Source organism: Hypanus sabinus, chromosome 3 (genome assembly GCF_030144855.1).
Source record: "Hypanus sabinus isolate sHypSab1 chromosome 3, sHypSab1.hap1, whole genome shotgun sequence".
NCBI lineage: Eukaryota > Metazoa > Chordata > Chondrichthyes > Myliobatiformes > Dasyatidae > Hypanus > Hypanus sabinus.
In genome coordinates this window covers 25,909,243-25,926,010 of record NC_082708.1, presented here as the reverse complement: position 1 = coordinate 25,926,010, position 16,768 = coordinate 25,909,243, and the positions used below count along the sequence as shown (strand labels likewise).

The 16,768-nt window shown below is 44.1% G+C and overlaps 1 protein-coding gene across 7 annotated transcripts in view; it reads left to right on the top strand.

Moving 5' to 3' along the window:
• LOC132391113 (inositol polyphosphate-4-phosphatase type I A) overlaps nt 1-16,768 on the top strand; it is a 238,540-nt gene that overhangs the window by 46,711 nt on the left and 175,061 nt on the right. The gene's annotated exons all lie outside the window — the stretch shown is intronic.

The following is a 16,768-nucleotide window of genomic DNA, read 5'->3' as shown; positions in this document are numbered from 1 at the left end:
GTTTGTGCATATTAGATTATTATATGGGGTTTTAAGGTAGAACAAAGTAAAACAATAACAGCACACACAAAATGCTGGAGAAAATCAGCAGGGCAGGCAGCATCCACAGAAAGGAAGACACAGTCAGTGTTTCAGATCGAGACAAGAATAAAGTGTATATCTACAGAGAAAGTGTATTTCAGGTAAGGAATGTTGCATAATTATAATGTGTTAGATTATGAGGTCAAGAATCTAAGTTATCGTGCTAAGGAACTATTTAATAGACTTGTAACCGTGCAATAGAATCTGAACTTGAACCTGGTGGTATGAGTTTTCAGGCTTCTGCACCTTCTGCCGATAGAAGAATGGAGAAAAGAGTATGTTCAGGGTCTTTGATATCTTTGATATATCAGAATATCTTTGATATTCTACTGGCTCTTTTACTGATGCAGCGAGAAGCATATTCAGAGTCCAAGGAGGGGAGGCTGGTTTCTGTGATATTCTCTGCTGTGTCCGCAACTCTGTAGTTTCTTGTAGTCATGTGAAGAATGGTTGCTATACCAAGCCATAATGCATTGATACAAATTGGTAAGGGTCGATGAGAACATGCCAAATTTCTTGAACCTCTTGAGGAAGTAGAGGTATTGGTGAGTTTTCTCAACCATGATGTAAAACTGGAGTTATTGTCTCACTATGGTTTCTTGAATCTTAGCAACCTAGGTTTCTAAAGTCAATCATTTATCCCCACTCATTGATTAAACAGTATGATTTGGATTGTTAGGTTTAATTGGTGTATTAATTTTAGTCCATCCTTGACTCCTTCCTTTTCTAGTAAGACCATAAGATGTAGGAGCAGAATTAGACCATTTGGCCCATTGAGTCTGCTCCACTATTTCACCATGACTGATCCAATTTTCGTCTCGGCTCCAATCTCCTACCTTCTCCCCATATCCTGTCATGCCCTGACCAATCAAGAATCAATCAATTTCTGCCTTAAGTATACATAAAGACTTGGCCTCTATGGCTGCCTGTGACAAAGGACCCCACAGATTCACCACTCTCTGGTTAAATAAATCCCTGCTCATCGCTGTTCGAAATAGAGGCTCCCCATCAATAGTATCTAAAGTTGTGTACTTACTATTGAGGTGAATATCCACAGGTGTACTCTGCACTGGCTGTGCATTTCCCCTCCTTTCCTAACAGCCACCCAATTACCTGTCTCCAGCACTCTAGGGATGGCTTACGTCCCTGAGGATCCTGTCTGACTCCTCCTTATTCTCCCATATGAGACAAATGTCATTGAGCTACAGCTCCAGTTCCTTAATATGTTCTCTCAGGAGCTGCAGCTTGGTGCGCCTAGTGCAGACGTGTTTATGTGGGAGACTGGTAGTCTCCCAGACTTTGCACATCCCACACACATTACTAAACACTTCTCCTGGAGCCATTTTCACTGAACTACTGTTCCTTAACAGACGAGGAATGAACAAATAAGAGCAGATAGAAAGTAACTTGTACTTCACCTCACTCAAGCATGATCTCACCTCAGCATGATGAGCCAAAGCTACTCTAAACACTAGCGAGAATGGCCACTCTGCTTGCACCTGTCCTATTTTTGTTGGCCCTTTCTACTGAATCCCTCTTGCTGATTGGTTGCTCCTCAACTCAGAGCAACTACCACAAACTCTTGCCTTTAAAATCTCAATTGCCATCCTGATTGAAAGCTAACTCTTGATGCACTCCCCTGGGTTGATTGTTCAACTCAGAAAACTGCAATTAAACTATGCTTATTAAATCTTGAATGTAAACTTGGAGGTAGCAACACGTACAAAATGCTGGAGGAACTTAGCATCTAGAAAAAGAGTACATTTGATGTCTTGAAGATGTTGATGAAGAAATTGCAAGGGTAAAAGGACGTTGATGGCAGTTATATACAGGCCTCCCAGCAGTGGCTGGGAGGTGGACCACAGGAAACAACAGGAAATAGAAAAGGCGAGTCAAAAGGGCATTGTTATAGGGGATTTTAACAAACAGGTGATTGGGGAATTCAGGTTGGTAATGGATGTCAAGAGAGTGAGTTTCTTGAATGCCTAAAAGAGATAGCTTTTTGGAGCAATTTGTTGTTGAGCTTACTAGGGTATTAGCTATACTGGATTGGGTGTAATGTAATGAACCAGAGGCAATTAGGAGGCTTAAGGTAAAAGAACCCTTGGGGACCAGTGATCACAATATGATTGTGTTCAACTTGAAATTTGATAAAGTAAAGTCTAATGTAGCAGTATTTCAGTGTAGTAAGGGAAATTGCAGTGGTATGAGAGAGAAGTTGGCCTAAGTAAATTAGAAGTTGCTGCTGGCAGCAATATCAGCAGAGCAGCAATGGCATGTGTTTCTGGGGGGGAAATGAGGAAGGTGCAGGACATCCTCATCTGTGTTCTAAAAATGAAGAACTACTCAAATGGTGAAGTAGTCCAACCGTGGCTGATAAGGGAAGTCAAAGCTATCGTAAAAGCAAAAGAGAGAGCATACAACAAAGCAAAAATTAGTGGGAAGATGGAGGATTGGGAAGTTTTTAAAAACCTACAGAAAGCAAATAAAAAAAATCATTAGAAGAGAAAAGATGAAATATGAAAGCAAGCAAACAAATAATATCAATGTGAATAGTAAAAGTTTTTTCAAGTATTTTAAAATTAAAAGAGAAATGAGAGTGGATATAGGACTGTTAGAAAATGATGCAGGAGAAATAATGACAGGGACAAGGAGATAGCTGCTGAACTAAGTGAGTATTTTGCGTCAGTCTTCACTGTGGAAGACACTAGCAGTGTGCCTGAAGTTGTAGTATGTGAAGGAAGTGAAGTGGGTGCAGTTACTGTTACAAGAGAAAAGGTACACAAGTCACCCAGACCAGAGGATCTGCATTCTAGGGTTCTGAAAGGGGTAGCTTTAGAGATTGTGGTGGCATTATAACTGATCTTTCAAAAATCATTGGATTCTGGCATGGTGTAAGAGGACTGGAAAATTGCAAATGTTACTCCACTCTTTAATGTCATTAGAAACGGTGATGGTGCCAGAGATTGGCATATTGCTCATGTTGTTCCATTGTTTAAAAAGGGTTCTAAGAGTAAACCTAGCAATTATAGGCCTGTAAGTTTGACGTCAGTGGTGGGTAAATTAATGGAAAGTATTCTTAGAGATGGTATATATAATTATCTGGATAGACAGGGTCTGATTAGGAACAGTCAACATGGATTTGTGTGTGGAAGGTCATGTTTGACAAATCTTATTGAATTTTTTGAAGAGGTTTCTAGGAAAGTTGATGAGGCTAAAGCAGTGGATGTTGTCTACATGGACTTGAGTAAGGCCTTTGACAAGGTTCTGCACGGAAGGTTGGTTAGGAAGGTTCAATCTTTAGGTGTTAATATTGAAGTAGTAAAATGGATTCGACAGTGGCTGGATGGGAGATGCCAGAGATGTGGTGGATAACAGTTAGTGGTGGATAACTGTTTGTCAGGTTGGAGGCTGGTGACTAGTGATGTTCTCAGGGATCTGTACTGGGTCCATTGTTGTTTGTCATATACATTAATGATCTGGATGATGAGATGGTAAATTGGATTAGTAAGTATGCAGATGATACTAAGATAGGTGGCGTTGTGGATAATGAAGTAGGTTTTCAAAGCTTGCAGAGAGATTTAGACCAGTTGGAAGAGTGGGCTGAAAGATGGCAGATGGAGTTTAATGCTGATAAGTGTAAGGTTGTAGCGGTGTGCTATACACAGCGCTGGAATAACGACACATAGACGGTGAGTTGCAATTGTGTAAAAGATTTATTCAACCTTCGCGACCTCACTTTTAAGCCTTCCCGTTTCCGCCCTCCCCGGGTGGGAAAGCTGTAGGGGACGCATATTCGCAGTCCCTTCCCGCGTGTGGGCTTTTCCCCTTGCTGGTGAAGAAGGCCTGGCGCCCTTTTTGGGGCTGGCCTCTCTGCCGGCGCACGCCATTTAGTGAGCCGGTTTGAGTGTGCTGGAAAGTGGGTCACCACATAACCCCCCCCCCCCTCAGAACCGGCGATACACCCCCAATGTCCATAGTCTGAGTTGGCCTCTGTTTGGGAGGTCTGCCTCTGCGCCGCGGTGCCTGATCTCCGACCAGCTGCGCCAAGTCCACATGGGCCGGTTTGAGTCGGTCCACTGTGAAAACCTCCTCTTTCCCCCCAATGTCCAGCACGAACGTGGATCCGTTGTTCCTGATCACCTTAAACGGCCCCTCGTAGGGCCGCTGCAGCGGTGCCCGATGTCTGCCACATCATACAAAAACAAACTTACAGTGCTGCAGGTCTTTGGGTACGCAGGTCGGGCTCTGTCCATGCTGTGAAGTGGGTATGGGGGCCAGGTTACCGAGCCTGTCATGTAATCTGTCCAGGACTGCTGCGGGTTCTTCCTCTTGCCCCCTTGGGGCTGGTATGAACTCTCCTGCGACGACCAGGGGAGCGCTGTACACCAACTCAGCCGACGAGGTGTGCAGATCCTCTTTGGGCGCTGTGCAGATTCCGAGCAGGACCCAGGGAAGTTCGTCCTCTCAGTTAGGCCCTTTCAGGCAGGCCAAGAGAGCCGACTTCAGGTGACAGTGGAAACGGTCCACTAGTCCGTTCGATTGTGGGTGATAGGCAGTTGTGTGGTGTAGCTGTGTTCCCAAAAGGCTGGCCATAGCTGACCACAGGCTGGAGGTGAATTGGGCGCCTCTGTTGGCGGTAATGTGGGCCAGTACACCAAAGTGAGATACCCAGTTTGCAATCAGTGCTCGGGCGCAGGATTCAGAGGTGGTGTTGGTGAGCGGAACTGCCTCTGGCCATCTTATGAACCGGTCTACGATAGTTTGTGGTGGGACCCCACAATATCCACGTGAATGTGATCGAAACCCCGGCGGGTGGGGTGGAACTGCTGTGGCAGGGCTTTGGTGTGCCGCTGCACCTTGGCTGTTTGGCACTGCATGCACGTTTTGGCCCATTCATTGACCTGCTTGCGGAGTCTGTGCCAAACGAACCTGTTGGAGACCATCCGGATGGTTGTCCTGATGGAGGGGTGTGCTAAGCTGTGAATGGAGTTAAAAACTCGCTGCCACCAGGCTGCCGGGACGATGGGGCGTGGTTGGCTGGTAGCTATGTCACGCAGTAGGATCCTCTCACCTGGGCCTACGAGGAAGTCTTGGAGCTGCAAACCGAAGACTGCAGTTCTGTAACTAGGGATCTCATCATCTGCCTGCAGTGCCTCTGCCAGTGCTGCATAGTCCACCCCTGGGACAGGGCCTGGATGGTAGGTCTGGATAGTGTTATGAATGTACCAAAGCTCTAAGGGGCCGAAGGGTGCGGGGTAGCCCCCTCCTTTGTGAGGGGGATCACTCAATTGCAAGATCACTATTGATCCGTTCAGGAGACCCAGGAAATGAGAGAAAGACATGCAGAATTCACAAAGAGTGGAATGTGTCCTGGCCTCCGAGAGGCGGACCCATTGATACCAGCTATTGTCTCTTGGAGAGGGCATTTTGTATTGCATCCTGTGCGATGCATCGATGCCCCAGGCAATGAACCAAGGGGGAGGTTGGTGGAGAGATTGCATCATCTCAACCTGATTGACATCTGAGACCCTGTGAGTCTGGATAAAAGAGGGTCTGGGGAACAGCACCGCATCTGTTCGTGCAGTTTCGTTAAAACTGCCAAGCTTCTGGACGCTGCGACCTCACCTATGGTTCCAACAAGCAGGAGCCCAATTCCACATTCAGCAGATAACCTTGGATTCCACACGTTATATGATGTATAGAAGAAACGTTAAGCGACCACGTAACAGCAGGAAGTCATCTGAAGGAAGCCACGTGCGTTCGATTCTGTGGCTGGAATCGGTGGCTGGAACCACGGAAAATAGCTTTTAGCTAACAACGGGGAAGCCCGCTCCCCTGACTCAACGGATTGGCATCTTAAAAGACCTGGGGCAAGCTTAAACCGCATCACTTTTAAACCCAACAACGCTGCAGCTTGAACGAACTGATAGTGACTTATCTTTCCATCGGACAATACAGTAACCCCTAGACAACGATATTTATTTCTTATCGGTTATTATTATACCCGTGCTTAGATTTGGTATTGACGACAGATATTATCTGTATGTTTGCATTAATCTTCTTTTTGTGCCCTTTATCAATAAATGCTTTTAAAAATAGTACCACCAGACTTCAACGGACCTCTCTATCTTTGCTGGTAAGTGATCCAGTTACGGGAATTCGTAACAATAGTGCATCCGCCACGACGTTGTCCTTTCCCGAGACATGCCGGATGTCCGTTGTGTATTCGGAGATGTAGGGCAGATGTCGCTGCTGGTGGGACGACCAGGGATCAGATGCCTTTGTGAACGCAAAGGTAAGCGGTTTGTGGTCCATGAATGTGGTGAAGGGCCTACCTTCTAAGAAGTACCTGAAATGCTGGATTGCCAAGTATAGTGCCAACAGCTCCCGGCCAAAAGCACTGTATTTGAGTTCGGGTGGTCGTAGGTGTTTGCTAAAGAATGCCAGCGGTTGCCAGCGACCCTCGATGAGTTGTTCCAGCACTCCACTGACTGCTGTGTTGGATGCATCCACTGTGAGGGCGGTAGGGACATCTGTTCTGGGGTGTACTAGCATCGCGGCATTTGCCAAGGCTTCTTTGGTTTTAACGAAAGTGGCTGCGGCCTCTTCATCCCAGGTAATGTCCTTGCCCTTACCCAACATCAGGGTGATGGGGGGGGGGGGCGCATGATTCGGGCTGCTGAGGGGAGGAAGCGGTGGTAGAAATTCTCCATACCCACAAATTCCTGCAGGCCTTTGAGCGTGTTGGGTCGGGGGAAGTGGTGGACCGCGACTACCTTGGCGGGCAGAGGGGTTGCCCCGTCTTTAGTAATCCTGTGGCCCAGGAAGTCGATGGTGTCGAGTCCGAACTGGCATTTGGCTGGGTTGATTGTTAGGCTGTATTCACTCAGTCAGGTGTAGAGTTGACAGAGGTGGGACAGATGCTCCTGATGACTACTGCTGGCTAAGAGGATGTCGTCCAAATAGATGAATGCAAAGTCCAGGTCGTATCCCACCGCATTCATGAGCCACTGGAACATCTATGCGGCATTCTTTAGGCCGAATGGCGTTTGGAAGAATTCGAAAAGGCGAAACAGAGTGATGAGTGCTGTTTTGGGGATGTCGTCCGGATGCATCGGGATTTGATGGTATCCCTGGACAAGGTCTACCTTGGAAAAGATCCTTGCGCTGTGCAGGTTGCTGCAAAGTCCCGAGTGTGCGGCACAGGGTAACGGTCTGGTGTTGTAGCCTCGTTCAGTCTGCGGTAGTCGCCGCATGGTCTCCAGCCCCCTGTTGCTTTGGGCACCGTATGCAGGGGGGAGGCCTGTGAGCTGTTGGACCGCCGTATGATCCCCAATTCCTCCATCCTCTTGAACTCCTCCTTGGCCAGTCAGAGCTTGTCCAGGAGAACCCTTTGAGCATGGGCGTGGAGGGGTGGTCCCTGGATCGGGATATGGTGCTGTACTCAGTGTCAGGGCATGGCTGCTGTGAACTGCGGTGCCAGAACTGATGGGAAGTCCGTCAGGACTCTGGTGAATTCATTGTCGGACAGCGTGATGGAGTCCAGGTGTGGGGCTGGCAACTTGGTTTCACCCAGGGAGAAAGTTTGAAAAATCCTGGCATGGACTAGTCTTTGCCCTTGCAGATCGACCAGCAGGCTGTGAGCTCACAAAAAATCCACCCCCAGGAGTGGTTGGGCCACAGCAGCCAGTGTGAAGTCCCACGTGGACAGGCTGGAGCTGAACTGTAGCCACACCTTACGGGTGCCATAAGTCCGTATTGTGCTACCATTTGCGGCCCTCAGGGTGGGTCCCAGTTCTCTGTTGTGGGTGTCGTAACTTGTCGGAGGTAAGACGCTGATCTTGGCTCTGGTGTCGACCAAAAAGCGGCATCCTGACTGTTTGTCCCAGACATACAGGAGGCTTTCCTGATGGCCAGTCGCTGTAGCCATCAGTGGCGGCTGGCCCTGGTGTTTCCTGGGAAGTTGTAGGGCAGACTACAGTGGTGAGCTTCTGTGCCTCACCGCTGGTGGTAGAAGCACCATTGTTCATTGGCCACCACACTCCTGCCTCTGGGTTTCGTGGGCTCTGTTGTCGGGCCTGGTCTGGTCTGCTGTTTGGTGCTTGGCTTGGTGATCTGTGCGATGGATGCCCCAATCTCCTTCTTGGGTTTCCACAGCACATCTGCCTGGGCCGGCACCTTTTGGGGGTCGCAGAAATCCATGTCGGACAGCAGCAGGCATATGTCCTCGGTCATCTGCTCTAGGAATGTCTGCTCAAACATGAGGCAGGGCTTGTGTCCTTCAGCCAGGGCCAGAATCTCGTTCATTAATGCCGACGGCGGCCTGTCTCCCAAACCATCCAGGTGCAGTAAGCGGGCAGCTCACTCGCGCCGTGAGAATCCAGAAGTCCTTATGAGCAGGGCTTTGAATTCTGTGTATTTGCCGTCCTCCGGGGACGACTGTATGAACTCCTCAATCTGGGCAGCTGTCTCCTGGTCGAGGGAGCTCACCACGTAGTAGTAACGTGTGGAATCCAAGGTTATCTGCCAAATGTGGAATTGGGCTTCTGCTTGTTGGAACCATAGGTGAGGTCGCAGCATCCAGAAGCTTGGCAGTTTTAACGAAACTGCACGAACAGATGCGGTGTTGTTCACCTTCAGTCCAAATATCGTTTGGGCTGTCGGGGTCACCGATTGTAGCGGTGTGCTACACACAGCGCTGGAATAACGACACGTGGATGGTGAGTTGCAGTTGCTTAAAAGATTTATTCAAACTTCGTGGCCTTGCTTTTAAGCCTTCCCGTTTCCGCCCTCCCCGGGCGGGAAGGCTATAGGGGGCACATATTCACAGTTCCGTCCCGTGTGCGGGCTTTTCCCCTTGCTGGTGAAGAAGGCCTGGTGCCCTTTTTGGGGCCAGCCTCTCTGCCGGCACACGCCATCTTGTGAGCCGATTCGAGTGTGCTGGAAAGTGGGTCACCTCAAGGTGCTATATTTTGGTAGGACTAATCAAAATAGGAGATACATGGTAAATGGTACGGCATTGAAGAATGCAATAGAACAGTGATCTAGGAATAATGGTGCATAGTTCTATGAAGGTGGAATCTCATGAGGATAGGGTCGTGAAGAAAGCTTTTGGTATGCTGGCCTTTATAAATCGTTGGGATATAATGTTAAAATTGTACAAGGCATTGGTGAGGCCAAATTTGGAGTACAGTTCTGGTCACCGAATTATAGGAAAGATGTCAACAAAATAGTGAGCGTACAGAGGAGACTTACTAGAATGTTACCTGGGTTTCAGCACCTAAGTTACAGAGATAGGTTGAACAAGTTAGGTCTTTATTCTTTGGAGCATAGAAGGTTGAGGACGGACTTGATAGAGGTATTTAAAATTATGAGGGGGATAGATAGAGTTGTCATGGATAGGCTTTTTCCATTGAGAGTAGGGGAGATTCAAACAAGAGGACATGAGTTTAGAGTTAAGGGGCAAAAGTTTAGGGGTAACACGAGCGGGAATTTCTTTACTCGGAGAGTGGTAGCTGTGTGGAACGAGCTTCTAGTAGAAGTGGTAGAAACAGGTTCGGTATTATCATTTAAAGTAAAATTGGATAGGTATATGGACAAGAAAGGAATGGAGGATTATGGGCTGAGTGCAGGTCAGTGGGACTAGGTGAGAGTAAGCGTTCGGCACGGACTAGAAGGGCCCAGATGGCCTGTTTTTGTGGTATATTTGTTATATGGTTTAAGGAAGGAGGAAGGCAGCAGAAAGGAAATTATAGACCAGTTAGCCTGATCTCAGTGATTGGGAAGATGTTGGAGTCAATTGTTAAGGATGAGGTGATGGAGTCCTTGGTGACACAGGACAAGATAGGACAAATTCTGTTTGGTTTCCTTCAGGGAAAATCCTGCCTAATGAACCTGTTGGAATTCTTTGAGGAGATTACAAGTAGGATAGATAAAAGGGTATGCAGTGGATGTTGTATATTTGGACTTTCAGAAGGCCTTTTGCTAGGTGCCACACGTGAGGCTGCTTTCCAAGTTAAGAGCCCATGGTATTACTGGAAATTTACTAACATGGTTAGAGCATTGGCTGATTGTTTAGAGACAGCAAGTGGGAATATAAGGATCCCTTTCTGGTTGGCTGCCTGTAACTAGTGGTGTTCCACAGGGGTCAGTGTTGGAACCACTTTTTATGGTGTATATAAATGATTTAGATAATGGAATAGATGGTTTTGTTGCCAAGTTTGCAGATGATATGAAGATTGGTGGAGGGGCAGTTAGTGTTGGGGAAATGGGTAGGATGCAGAGGGACTTAAAACAGATTAAGAGAATGAGCAAGAAAGTGGCAAATGAAATACAATGTTGAAAATGCATGACATACACTTTGGTAGTAGAAGTAAATGTGTCGACTATTTTCTAAATGGGGAAAAAGATCCAAAAATCCGAGATGCAGAGAGACTTTGGAGTCCTTGTGCAGAACACCCTGAAGGTTAACTTGCAGGTGGTGAGGAAGGCAAATGCAATAGTAGCATTCATTTCAAGAGGTCTAGAATACAAGGGCAGGGATGTGATGCTAAGGCTTTATCAGGCACTGGTGAGGCCTCACCTTGAGTATTGTGAACAGTTTTGGGCCCCTCATCTTAAAAAAGATGTGCTGGCATTGGAGGGGGTCCAGAGGAGATTCACAAGGATGATTCCAGGAATGAAAGGGTTATCATACGAGGAACATTTGATGGCTCTGGGTCTGTACTTGCTGGAATTCAGAAGGATGGGGGGGGGGATCTCATTGAAACCATTTGAATGTTGAAAGGCCTAGACCAGGGGTGGGCAAACTTTTTGACTTGTGGGCCACAAAGGGTTCTAAAATTTGACAGGGGGGCCGGACCAGGAGCAGATGGATGGAGTGTTTTGGTAGTACACCTCATAAGAGAAAATAAAATATCATGGGATATGTAGAAAACATGTGCTTTAATTTCAATTGAAAATGAACAAATGCATTACAACAAAATATCTGTCTTTGAAGTCCCATGGTATTTGGCTATTTATTGAAATGACTTTTAAAACACTGAAAATTAAATGAATAAAATACATCTTTTTTAAATAGTAACAGTTATTATTTTAAAGCTGAAAATTCTGTTATCCTTCAAGATATTATCATCATCACTCTCCTCCTGACTGTCTTTATTTCAAAAATGGTAGGAGATGCAGGTCTACTTGTCCTGCTCCTTCTTATTCAATTGTCCCCTGTGCCAAAACTCAACAACGACCAGCACAAGGACAGAACAGTGACAGCGCGCCAGTATGCGGAGTGCGTTATTTGATCTGGAGCGCATTTTTTATTTTGAGAACGTACGTGCACCTGCGCACTACTCATGTCCATCACTTAACAGAAATGACATGTAACATGTAAGGCTTATTGAAAAAAATATTTTCAAATGCATTTTTTACATAACACAACGAAGGAAACTTATTTTTAATTTCAGTGGGAACAGTGTTGGTGGTCTCCCTTTTTAGCCAGCGCATCAAAGTCTGGATTTAGTTTTGTTGTGGCGATTCTCAGGATGGATCTGAGGTGTTGGTCAGTTAACTTGGATCTGTGGCTGGCTTTGTTGATGTTCATGACGCTGAATGCCTGTTCACACAAATAGGTCGAGCCGAATAAAGAGTAAAGCGCAAATGTGGAGTAATACGCTGCACCTCAACAAAGGTCAATGTATATAGAGTGCGTCATCTATTGGGAAAACGCCAGAATTGCGGGGAAAAAACGTTAACAAGGTTTATTAATATAATTTCATCAAGTTCTGCGGGCCAGATTAAAAAGCTTAACGGGCTGCATATGGCCCCCGGGCCGTAGTTTGCCCATGCCTGGCCTAGACAGAGTGAATATGGAAAGGAGGTTTCCCATGGTGGGGAGAGTTTAGGACAAAAGGGCACATCCTCAGGATAGTGGGGCACCCTTTCAAAACAGATGCAGAGAAATTTCTTTAGCCAAAGTATGGTGAATTTGTTGCCAGATGCAGCTGTGGAGTCGAGGTTGTTGGGTGTATTTCAGGCAGAGATTGATAGGTTCTTGATTGGACATGGCAACAAGGTGACAGGGAGAAGGACGGGAACTGGGGTTGAGGAGGAGATTTTCAAAAACAGGATCAGCCATGATTGAATGGTGGAGTATACTTGATGGGCCAGATGGCCTAATTCTGTTCCTATGTCTTGTGCTCTAATCATTGCTTTATGGATATTTTGGGGCAAAACCCTTCCATAGATGCTTCCTGGCCTGCTGAGTTCCTCCTGCATTTTGTGTGTGTTGCTCTTGTTCTTATGCTTTTTCTTGTACCAGCGTTGATACTATCAATGTAGTTACTGTCCTGCACAAATGCTAAGGCTGTGTATTATAATAATCTCCTTTAATCCTTGCATTTAAAAGTTTTAAATTGGTGTATAATCCCTGGATTAGTTATTTATTGTTACACATTCAAAGCCAAAATTTCTTAGATTAAAATGTATGCAGAAAAACTAAATGTTAGAAGTTAATATGTACAACATTGCATTTTGGTTATTCAGAACACAATTAGATGCTAATTGGAATAGTTTTTTGTCCCAAGATAATCTATGAAGGCTTCATAGACTTTAATTGCATAAAGCTAGGAGGGAAATGAGAGGATGGTTAAGGCCACACAAATTATGGCATACAAATTGTGAAAGTGGAAATAATCATTTATGAATTTATAATGGGTGATGCATAAAAGAAAGACAAGCTGTAAAAGAACTGTCAATGGAGAAATATAGATTGTGTATTGATTTCAACAATGTTACTTTATAAAATCTTGAATGAAATTGTGAAGATTGTTTATCCATGGCATTTACTTCAGAGGCCATAGAGCTGTAGGACAAAGTCCAACAAAATGTTGAAATGTGTTTTAGCTCTTTGAATACAGATTGTATATTTTGTATTTGGGTATGTTTCTTCATTATAGTCAATGTAATCAGATAATCACTTAGTGGATAGTAATTAGAAGGTAGAAGAATGTGCATGCAGGAATATTTTGGGAAGGAAGCTGGACAGGTGATGCAAAAAGGAAGTGTGCAAATCTATAATGAAGAAAGAGCATGAGCTGGGAAAATTACGCATAACTGGAACAAAGGATAAAACCTAATTTAGATTGTGTTGCTCTTCAGTATCTTCTGTGAATTTTTCTTGTTTGATAATGTTCCAGAAATAGGCTGTACATAAATGTTAAAACTGAAATGGATCTTTTCAGAAGTCTATACAGGTGTCACCCATTTTTTGAACGTTTGCTTTACGTCAACTCGCTGTTTCGAAAGACCTACATTAGTTACCTGTTTTTACTAACAGAAGGTGTTTTTGCTGTTACAAAAAAAGGCAGCGCGCGCGCTTGAGCAGCCAAGTTCCTCCCCTGGAACTGCATTCTAGCCAGCATTGCGTAAACACGTGCCTGTGAGCATCTGTGCTTTATGTCGATTTATTTTGTGCATCTGTTAGCAAGATGAGTTCTAAGGTATTGGAAAAGCCTAAAAGAGCAAGTAAGGGTATTACACTTAGCGTAAAACTAGACATAATTAAGTGTTTTGGTGGTGGTGAACAAAGTAAGGACATAGTGAGCTTGGCTAAGGGTTTGGGGAAGTTAACAAAGATGATGTTGAAGAGGTTTTGGCATCTCATGACCAAGAACTGACAGATGAAGAGCAGATGAAGAGGAAAGGATAACAATTGAAACCGAACGCAGTAGCGAATGGTCCAAAAGTGAAGACGTCCAGGAATTGAACGGGAAGCAATTGCATGAGATTTTCGCTGCAATTGAAAATGCTGCAATGATTGCAGAAAAGTATGACTTTAATTTTGAAAGGGTACATAGGCTTAGGGCATATTTGCAGGATGGTTTGAGTGCTTACAAAGAACTGTATGATAGAAAAATGTGCGAGGCTAAGTAGTCAAGCATACTGTCATTTTTCAAGCCTTCCACATCAGCCACAGCAGACGATGAAACTCAACCTTCGACATTGAGGCAGGCAGACATTGAAGAAGGTTGCCTTCCTGCCCTGATGGAAACGGACGATGATGAAATGACAACCCCAGTCTCCTCTATCTCCCACCACCCCAACCTCCGACAACTCAGCCTAACACACCGTCGTCAGTGTGCTCACTGTCTTCCCGATTCCAGTAAATGAAACTACACTGGGCATACATTATTTCTACTTTATATAGGCTGTGTATTATTATGTGTTATATGGTAGCTTCATAGCTTAAAGGTTACTGAAAAGAGTGTTTCTGTCAGGAGCGCTTGTGCTGTGTGTTTTTGCCGCGAGTGCTGCCGACAGCGCTTGCGTGAAATTTTCGCTGCGGTGGACAATGCTGCAATAACTATAGAAAAATATTCCTACATTATATAGGCTGTGTATTTATCAGATCATTCCTGCTTTTACTATATGTTACTCTTATTTTAGGTTTTATTTGTTATTTGTCATGATTTGGTAGGTTTTTTTTTGGGTCTGTGAACGCTCACAAATTTTTCCCATATAAGTAAATGGTAATTGCTTCTTCACTTTACGACATTCTGGCTTACGAACCATTTCATAGGAATGCTGTACCTTCGAATAGCGGGGGGAAACCTGTACAGCAGTTACTGAGGTGATTTAAAATAACCTAAGGAAGAGATAGCCCAATATTGAGCGAAGAACTCTTGAAGATTGAGTTTGAGAAATTAATGTGGTGGTATTTTAGTTGGAAGTTTACTTGATAGGCTAAATGTAAGAGGAAAGTATACTGTTAATGAGCGAGCATTGATGTACAGAGGGATCTTCAGATGCAAGTCTATACCTCTGTGAAAGTGGCCATACAAGGCGTTAGGATGGTAAAGAAAGCATGCTTTCCTTCATTCCTATGGGCATGGAGTATAATATTCAGGAAGTCCTGTTACTTTTGTTTAACTTTTGATTGACTGTACTTATAGAGTATTGTGTGCAGTTCTGGTCACCCTGTTACAGGAGGGATGTGGAGCCATTGAAGAGGATTCAGAAGGTCACCAGGATGCATTCTGGATTAGACAATTTTAGCTATAAGGCTAAGTTTGACAAACTAGCGTGATCTTCTCTGGATTATTTATTGGAGGCTGAGGAGAGACCTGATAGAAGTTTATGGAGGGCATAGATAGGGTAGACAGCCAAAATCTTTTCCCCAGGGTATAAATGTTGATTATAGTGGGCATAGCTTTGATGTGAAAGGTTTAAGGATGATGTACAGATGAAGTTTTCTTACACAGGGAAACACACTAGATGCCTGGAACATATTGCCAAGAGTGGGAGTAGAAACATGAAAGTGTCTTTCAAAGGGGCTTTTAGATAGACACGCGAATTTGCAACGAGTGGAGGAATGTGGATCATATACAGGTAGAAGGTATTTGTTTAATTTGGAATTGTGCTCAGCAAGGATGTCATGCCATACTGTCCTGTAACAGCAGAGTCAAATTCTTTATAAAGAAGCATTGAGAATTGAAAGTGCTTTTACCTGACAGTTTGTAAATGGGGTAGTATCAATTGGGTAGTATCTGGTTTGGCTGTTTGATGAAAAGCATCATTTTTGTTGTTGACTTGCTACTGAATGAGATGAGTTATTTTGAGGCAACAAGCTATGATGGATCTTTGATAGGAATAGGCCAGCTGTCAAATCAGGGGCCAGAAGCCAATTTACGGTGGGAAGCTTGACAAAAGCTACATGTATTTGTTGGTGACTGGGCATGGTGAGATTTTGCATGCTGAAGACTGAAAATTACTTGGATGGTGCAGTCCTAGGTGGAGTCACTGTTCAGAACACGGTGATAAATCAGTATTTACAAATTATCAGATAAACTTGCACAGTATTTTCTATTATGATCTCGTTTTGTTTCTTCTACCATTATCCACAATAGTAAGAAACCATAATTGATTCCAGTTTCTTGGTCTACTTCGCCTTAGCAGTTTCCTTAAGTAAATTTGCAATAGTGAAATAATCTTCATCGAAAAGATATTTTTAACAAAACTACTTAAATGTTTCAATGTTAGTTTTTCAGAAACTGTTGGCATTCATATAACTTTTCGCCATTTTTCATAATTAAATAGGTGAGCAAAGTTCAATGGGTTAATAAAGTGAATGGAATATATTGAAGTGTCAAGTCTAGACCGATAACACATTGTACAGATTAATATTAAGTGTGATCCTGCTCTCATCTTGATAAAAATAGATCATTTGTGCTGTATATGATAAAATGGTTCCTGTTTCAATATTTGTGCGGTTTTTTTTTAAACTTGACCATTTTAAATGTCTTTTTCTATACAATAGATTCTTACTGTGCACCAGTTAAAGCAAATTTCTAAATTCTTTCAATACTAGTTTTAAAATGAAAATTAAATTTAAATGTAACAGTTCATGAAAGCATTTGGAAATAAGAGCAGTTCCATTTAGTTAAAGAATAACACACTGAACAGAAAATGCACATTTCAGCATACGTACACATGTGTGGATCTCCAACAGAGCCAAAAATTTGTTTTCACTTGATGTGCATTAATTTTGCTTATTTGGAACAGATGACAAGATTACTGCACGTCAAGTGAACAGGTTAATATGTTACAATCTATGATACCTGACTCTGTTTAGCAAATGCATCCTGCCAGTAAACAACCTCTCCAATGTCTATTCAGAACCTTTTTAGTAAAA